This window comes from Rhinolophus sinicus, linkage group LG11 (assembly GCF_036562045.2).
Source record: "Rhinolophus sinicus isolate RSC01 linkage group LG11, ASM3656204v1, whole genome shotgun sequence".
Classification (NCBI taxonomy): domain Eukaryota; kingdom Metazoa; phylum Chordata; class Mammalia; order Chiroptera; family Rhinolophidae; genus Rhinolophus; species Rhinolophus sinicus.
The window spans coordinates 70,178,889-70,187,936 of record NC_133760.1 but is presented as its reverse complement, the minus strand read 5'-3'; positions in this window follow the sequence as shown (position 1 = coordinate 70,187,936).

Here is a 9,048-nt window from a genome sequence, read left to right as displayed (position 1 = left end):
TTTTACTGTATTCGTGGGGTCAGAAAGATAAATGGGCAAGATATTTTCAGCTTCGCAGGTGATACGATCTCCGTTTTTAACTTCTTAATTCTTTCATTGTAGCAGGAAAGTTTCCACAGACAATACATACACAAATGAGTGTGTCTATTTATAAAAATAAGTAGCGGGCTGATTTTGGCCGATGGGCCATAGTTTGTCAAATCTTGCTTTAGATATTATTTCCAGTTTAAGTCATGTCTATATAATTCCCATAATATCAGCTATCATTATAATATATCTGGAGACTATTAAGTCAGCATTTCATCTTGACAACTTATCTGATACTCTCCATAATCATGAAATAAAATACATACTCTATTTATCCTCTGGGCTTACTATCCTTTTTTAAAAAAATAGTTGCTCACAATATTAGTTCTGTAGGACTACATATAATAAAAGAAGAAACTGAAATAAATGTTATATTTTTACAGAGTATTCAAAACTCCATTTTTCCCCTGATATATTCTAAATAGACTTTTTTAATGGAAACATTTATTTTTTTTTCTTCCACACAAATACCAAGAGATAAAAATCTTAGTGAGATAAAGGAAAGAAAAACATGATAGTAGCTACTGCAGAACAAAAATGGATCTGTAAAATTGTTTTCAGAAAATGAAATCATGACTGACATGATCTAACATCCCTCTATCAGGAAAATACTAGCTCATGCCAAATTAAGTCTGTGTTTATTAGGTCAAAATAAAATGTCTCTGCAATAGTCACATATACAGTAGACTGTTGGAACAAAAAGGAAAAGAAGAGAAAGGGAAAAAAAAGGAAACAATATATACATATATACTTGAATCTTCTAGAAGGAAAACAATGCAATTTTACTCTTTTTAATTTCAATCACAAATTAATTTCTTTTATGCAACATATTTTGAATTACTGGAACAAAGAAGCAAAGCGGGAAGCCAGCTATGGCCAATGAATTTTAGCACACAGTTATGTAAAGAAATGAATTATAAGACCCAAGCCTATTTTTGTTTCCTGCTTCAAATAGCAAGTGTGGAGAAAAGATAAATGTATCATACAATAGTGCAGTGTCTCACTGAGCACATCAAGAACACTAATTAAAATCAATTTTATTGTCTTAAAAAAGATCTATGCATGAATGATGTCTTTTAATGTACTTGGCTAGTTTGTTCCTGTATATACTCTTGAATACACAGGTTAGTTGGTTTCTAAAGAAACAGGGATAAGTTATTTTGGCTGCTTTATTGCTTACTCAGGATATAACCAAGGACAGAACTTCTTCAAAGGGAAGATAATAGACTGATGTAGACTGGAAAGGTTCAGGCAAGAAACAGATTGTAATGTGCCATGTGTCCCAACAAAATGTGGAAGTGCTTCAACCATGTTTCCCCCAAAATAAGACTTACCCTGAAAATCAGTCCCAGGTAACACCGTCAGCTAGATGGACGCATTTAGTATATCATGACGATGTTCCAGAAGATGACATGCCTGTATTTGAATAAATGTAGATTGTTGTACATGAAAAAATAAGACATCCCCTGAAAACTAAGCCCTAATGCGTGTTTTGGAGCAAAAATTAATATAAGACTCAGTCTTCTTTTCAGAGAAACATGGTATGTTCAAGTTATTTTGATTGCAGTGTTGTTGCCAAATAGCTGGAGACCTCACTGAGATACTGAAGAGGACTGTATACTGAAAGTAGGGTCACCAAGAGATTTGTACATAGACAGACTTCAGAGCAAAGCTGGCTCTACTAGTACAAGTTATCAGAGCTTTTTCAAAACACTTAATCATTCAACATTTTGGCTTTCTCAACCATTAAGTTGAGCTATATTATACTTCCAATATTTGATGGCTTCTAGTCTACAAAACTTGCAATTTCATGATTTATCATCTATGACTACATCATTCTGCAGTGTGATTAAATGAAATGTTGCTATAAACTTCTAGGTACAATATAAGTGCATTTATCATTTCTTTTATTTCCTCTAAGTAGAATTCTTGATTAAAAGGTATTTAATAACAGTTGCAACTCATCATTTTAGTTAATTAATTTATATAGACAAATTAATAAATAACAATTTAAAATTTGTCATTAAAGAAATACATTTCATTATAGAATAGTTTATTCAGTCATGTGTATATTCTGTGGTCTTGGGATCCTGGGATTACTTCATTGCTGGTAGAGTCTTTGCCTATAGTTATGTCATCAGGTGGGACATTTCCTGTCCAACCATATGCTCTTCTGATAGTCTTATTACACATATTTGATACCTGCCTTACTCCAAGTTAGCTGGCATTTGTAAAGTTAATTTAATAGTATGGGCAAATTCCATTAAGATTTTGCAACAATGATTTCACTTGTGACCTCTATCTCTATGAGTAAGCCTACAGGTGTAGAGCTCCATTATTAATTGAAATGGGATAAAAAAAAAATTTTAAAAACGTGATTTTTGGTCAAAATGGTGGAGTAGGTAAACACTGTGCTTATCTCCTCTCATGACCACATCAAAATTACACCTGAACTACAGAACCATCATCATTGAGAATGGCTTGAAGTCTAGCAGGACAAAAACCCTACAACTAAGGACATACAGAAGAAGCCACTTTGAGACTGGTGGTGGTGGTGGTGAGGAGAGACAGAACATGCTGTTCCCACACCTGTGTGTGACCATTAACAACTGGGAGGGATGTCTCGGCTGTGGAGGTCTCCCCTGCGGAGTGAGAGGTCCAGCCCCATGTCAGGCTCCCAGCCCAGGGTTCCAGGGCCAGGGACAGAAGTCCCCGTAACTTCGGGGTGTGAAAATCAGTGGAGATTGTGAATAAGTGAGACGAGGCCACCTGCAGTCCCAGGCGTTCCTCTTAAAGGGCCTGTGCATGGACTTACTTGCTGATGGACTCACTCTGAGCTCCAGCTCTGAGGTTGCAGCTGGAAAAGGCACCAGGGACATACGGGTAGGAACTGAATTGTCTGGCTTCAGGAATGAAGGTAAAAAAAACATAAAAATGAACCAAGCCGAAATAAAGAACACATTAGAGGGAATCAACAGTAGATTAGATGAAGCAGAGGATCGAATCAGCAATTTAGACAATAAGGTAGTAGAAAACATCCAGTCAGAACAGCAAAAAGAAAAAAAGAATCCAAAAAGAAAAAAATGAGGAAAAGTTTAAGGGGATCCTAGGACAACATCAAGCAATACAACATTTGCATCAATAGTAGTACCAGAAGGAGAAGAGAGACAGCAAGGAATTGAAAACCTATTTACAGAAATAATGACAGAAATCTTCCCTGGTGAAGGAAATAGATATACAAGCCCAGAAAATGCAGAGTCCCAAACAAGATGAATCCAAAGAGGCCCACACCAAGACAAATCATAGTTAAAATGCCAAAGGTTAAAGACAAAGAAAAAAATCTTAAGAGCAGCAAGATAAAATCAGTTTGTTACCTACAAGGGAGCTGCCATGCATTATCAGCTTATTTCTCAATAGAAACTTTGCAGATCAGAAGGGATTGGCAGGAAATATTCCAAGTGATGAAAAGCAAGGACCTACAATCAAAATTATTCTACCCAGCTAACCTATCATTGAGAATCGAAGGACAGATAGAGAGCTTCCCAGACAAGAAAAAGCTAAAGGGGTTCATCATCACCAAGTATTACAAGGAATCTTAGAGAGACGTTTTTAAGGGAAAAACACACACAAAACATCAAAAATATGAAAAATTAAATGGCAATAACTATATCTCTTTAAATAATTCCTTTAAATATAATTGGATTAAGTGCTCTAATCAAAAGATTGGGTGCTTGGATGGATAAGAAAACAAGACCCTTATATATACTGCCTACAAGAGTGTCCGTCAGATTGAAAGACACACATAGCCTGAAAGTAAAGGTTTGCGAAAAAAGATATTTCATGAAAATGGAAACAAAAAAACAAATAAACAATAAAAAAGTTAGCATAGTAATACTTATGCCAGACACAATAGACTTTAAAACAAAGGCTATCACAAGAGATTAAGAAGGACCCAGTAATGCCTCTTGTGGGTATTTATCCGAAGAAATCCAAAATGCTACTTCGAGGGGACGTGTGCATCCATATGTTCATTGCAGCACTGTTTACAATGGCCAAGATGTGGAGGCAGCCTGGGTGTCCATCAATGGATGAATGGATAAAGAGGAGGTGGTAAGGGGGGTGGGAGATGAGGGTAAGGAGGATCAAATATATGGTGATGGAAGGAGAACTGACTCTGGGTGGTGAACACACAATGGGATTTATAGATGATGTAATACAGAATTGTACACCTGAAATCTATGTAATTTTGCTAACAATTGTCACCCTAATAAATTTAAAAAAAAAAAGAAGAGGTGGTACATAGATACAATGGAATATTGCTCGGTCATGGAAGGGAATGGATTCTTGCCATCTCCAGCAGTATGGATGGACCTGGAGGGTATTGTGCTGAGCAGCATGTCAGACTGAGAAAGACAGATGCAATGTGATTTTGCTTATATGTGGAATCTAAATAACAAAATAAAAAACAAAAACAAAATAGAAACAGACTCATAAGAGAGCATTTTGATGGTTGCCAGGTAAGGGTAGGGGAATGTGGGGGTGTGGGTGAAAAAAGTAGAAGGGATTAAAAAGTACTAATTGATTATTACACAGTAGTCATGGGGCTGTAGGGTCTATATAAGGAACAGAATCGATAATATTGTAATAACTATGCATGGTGTCAGATGGGAACTAGATTTATCGGGGTGATAGATGGGAGGGGGTTGGGGGGTAAGGTGAAGAGATTAAGATGTAGAAATTGGTAGTTATAAAATAGCCACAGGGATGTAAAGTAAAGCATAGGGAATATAGTCAATTATATGGTAATAACTATGTATAGTGCCAGGTGAATACTAGAGTAGTCAGGGGGTTTACTTCTTAAACTATATAAATGTCTAACCATTATACTGTACACCTGAAATTAATATAAAATAATATTGAATGTGAAAGAAAGAAAGGAAGGAAGGAAGGAAGGAAGGAAGGAAGGAAGGAAGGAAGGAAGGAAGGAAGGAAGGAAAGAAGGAAAAAGCATAAAGCAATAACCAGAAATAAGATCTGTATCTTACACACACATTCAGTTGCAGTAAAGCACAGCAGTACAGCTCTGAAATACTCAGATGTTTGCTCAAAAATAATACACATGCATAAAGTTATTTAACTCTTTGATTGTGTGTTTTTACAATATTATAAAATCTAAGGTCTTGAATCAATTATCCACTTGATGTGTCTTACGACTGAATAAACCCCAGGTGTGAGCTGCATGTTCACATAAGGAGAGGGCAGAGGCAGGACAACAGAAAATGGTCACTAAATCTCTAGGGTTATTAAGGAAGCTTTAATGAGTACTTTTAGAACTGTCGAAACAAAACATCATCCATAATTAACAATAAGGTGTAACAGATTTGCTGATGTTTATAATTACTATTAAACCTCTTAAGGCAGTTGGCTCCCATTGGAATGCGGCAAGTGGTATGTGGTTGCCACCCGCCTCCCACTCAAATTTCTCCAAATGTTCTTTAGATATTCTGTTAAGTTACAAACACTCAAGAAGCCACTTACAGTCAGAAGTACATTGCACTCTTCTCCTTTATATCTGGAGCTTACTGGAGGTGATAAGAGTGAGAGAGACTATGAATCATACACTGATTGCAAACTAGAGGATGCTAAATATTTTATTACTCTTTCATTCTCACCTGCTCCACAGGTTACAGACTGTTCTCCTGGAAATAACTAGAGATGTAACCTGGACCTTGGTGAATTTTCTGAAGCTTCGAGTTTCACTGGAAACTATGCTGAAACCTAAAATCTTGACCAAATTTTAAGAGAACACAAAATGTTCACTGACGTAATTTCTCATCACAGGGCCTCTTCTTGTCTCCTAGTGAACTATAGCTACTTACTAGAGTCCTGGGATCCTTCTCAAGCCTCACGCAGCCGTTGTCCACAATGGGTTACCTTGGTATCCGTTTTTCATTTCACGTGCTATTTCATTATTATTTTGTAGTTTATAATAATGGTAACTAATGGAATAAAGAATACTTTTTGCAGTATTTTATGTTCAGGAGAATATACTATAAAATAATATATTTTACCTTCAGGAGCAAGTCCAAATGTGTGATGAATTATGTAAATTTTAAGTATTTTAATGATAAAAGGAGATATTTGCTGGTAGAGATTTTGAAGACTTTTCAAAGCACCCTTTGGACATGATCCTATATTTCCGCCATATGTCAGGTCACTCCTGTTAAAAATCAATCACAAAGCATTTCTTCTGTACCCGGTATTAGACAGGTGTTGGGGAGCATTACAGCATAAGAGAAAGCTCTGCTGAAAAATACCGACTTTTCTTTGACCCTTCTTAATTATCATAGTGTCATTTGGGAATGCCCAGCTGCTGGAAGAAAATTGTCCAGAGGACAAAACTTGCAGCTTGTAACAATCTAACCAGAGCACAGCGGGGCCCTTGTAATAATCCAGCAGAGGTGTCCTTCAGAAAGGAGCAGGTCCCCCAAAATAGCTTTATAGAGATGCCCAACGAAGATGGAAAAAAGGAAATGTCACCAAAGGAAAAAACCTGGCTATAATAATGTGTCTCTTGCCTCAGCTCCCGATTGCACAGGTATTTTATGGAGTAAGCATGTGAAGACATTTGAGGGGAGAGACGATTCTGTTTGGCCCCTTTCCCCAAGTACCACGTACAGCCACCCTATGCAGCCTGCATTTCTGGAAATAGTTTAGCCTAATAGTCACAGTCCTGAGAAACAGGTGCAGCAGTGCTTGTCATTGCCTGAGAAAAATCACCCCCGGTGCTCCTCTCACCTTGCCCCCAACACCTCCTGTGTGTAAGTTCAGGCTAAAATGAATCGCGGTGGATGGCAGTGTGAGTTGGAAAATCATGTAAAAATGCAGCGACCGTGGAGTGCATGGCTGTGAGTACAGTGAACTCATTTACTCGCATGAGGTTATGGGCTGACGGCCTTTTTTGGGGAACAGGGATGGCAAACTGAAAACCTAAGGGACAAATGTATCCATCACATGGGTTTTATTTGGCCTGCACAGTGTTAGATTACAAAGCATTTTTTAAACTTTTTGAATTAATTCCCAACTAACTTCACCTGAGATCAGAATTTCTGGTTCCTTCAAAAACCAAGCAATCTGCCAACACTGGGCCTGCATTTCCCGTCCTTGCTACACTGGCTGGAACAGAGTAGCAGGTGCCCTCTTAGATCAAGCATGTCCTCTCCCGGTTGCTGCCAAGCCATCTGTCTTACTGTCTCCATGACTATGTCCCACTTTCCAGCAAATGCAGGTGTTTGAGAGTAAGATCCCCCCACCCCCAGACCATTGTGTGCCTTTGAGCATCATCCAGCAAACCAACCATTGTCCTGCTCAGGTGTCTCCAAAGAACACTGGCTCTGAAGCTATAGTCATGCCCTCCTAGGCTGGCTGCCCAGTAGGGGAGCTTATCCTGGCCTCGGCATGGGCTTCACAGGAATCAAAGAGACAGTCATCGTATGTCTGTACTTTGAGTGCTTCTCTGGAGGGCTCCCTGCCTTACAACTCGGAATGTGCAGGAGTGTGGGCATCAGCCTCGCTGGGGGCAAATCTTTCTCCCAGAGAGAAAGCCTGATTAATGTTATGGATTTTTCTCAAATTGCATGTTTGATGTGTGAGGCACTTACTCTTGGGTTTTACTTAAGGGAAGGCTACACTAATAACTAGCAGTGTGTCCCCGCTGTCTCATCCTTCTTATTGCAGTTCATTTCCCTGACAACCTAGAAGGTAGCACAGTGAATATCGGTTGTTTTAGCTGCCCAGAGTCCTTTCTGCTTTCTCTTGGTAATAATATCCTTAGTTCTCTTGAAAGAATTACCTACCACCTCCCGAATCCCATTATGGCAATCTTTGCAGGGCTGTCAATCACAGTACTCTCCCATAATCCGCAGGGTGGGCATATAACCCAACAAAACTAATCAAAGTTCATGGAAGGTCTGAACCTTGAGCAGATGGTGCTGGCAAGAAAGGGTTTGGTAGATTCCTCTCCACTGTGCTTCTCATAGTAAATTTGGGTCCCAGAACTACCATGCTTCCTGTGTTTTCAGATGTGAGCCACCCCTGTCCTTTTGATAAATTTATTTTGTCACTTAAATTAAGTGGAGAAAGCTTCCATTGCTGTAACCTATTGTGCTATTATGAGATAACTGACACTTTTAAACTCTTGCCATTTTTCAGAAGGGCACATCCGTGGTATAGTGGCATCAGAATTTTGGCCTAAGAACTGTAAGAGAATAGATTCATGTTGTTTCAGCCACTATATTTGTGGTAATTTGTTACAATAGCCATAGAATACTAATACATCTAGTTTCATACAGATTTGGACACCGTTAGACCCACGACAGAACACATCACAGGGCAAGGGAAATGCCACGAGCTGATTGGCTGAGACATAAGTTAAGAAACCCAAGCAATTATTCTGGAGAGAAACGTGGGACAAGAATCAACGAGCTTACCTTTAGAGCTGGGAAAAGCAATCCACACCATCCCACAGTGGGGACTGGCATGTGGGTAACAGTCTATAATATGTATTGTTGTGCACTTACCTTAGAAAGGATGTGAGACTGCTAGATATGTTTAAGATGCCATGGTCTGTTCAGCTCAAAGTTTATTCAGCAACGTGGCTTCTTCTTTGCTGTATAATAGGGGTATGGGTTCATTTGTCTTCCATGTCTTACAGCTTCTCTTTGTCGATGTATCTTTAATGTCTGAGGAGGTTGTCATTTGTCTCGAGGCCTCTCTGAAGTGAGGTGAATGATGTTTAGTTCTTGGAGACTGCTTGCTTAATGCCTAATGGAGGAAAGAATGACTCAGTGGAAGGAAAGTAAGGCTAAGATGCAATTGTGACTGTTTATGATGGTACAATTGGTTAATTACTTAGAGAGAACAATCTAGGAGCATAAACTCATGAAAACTATGGCAACAACC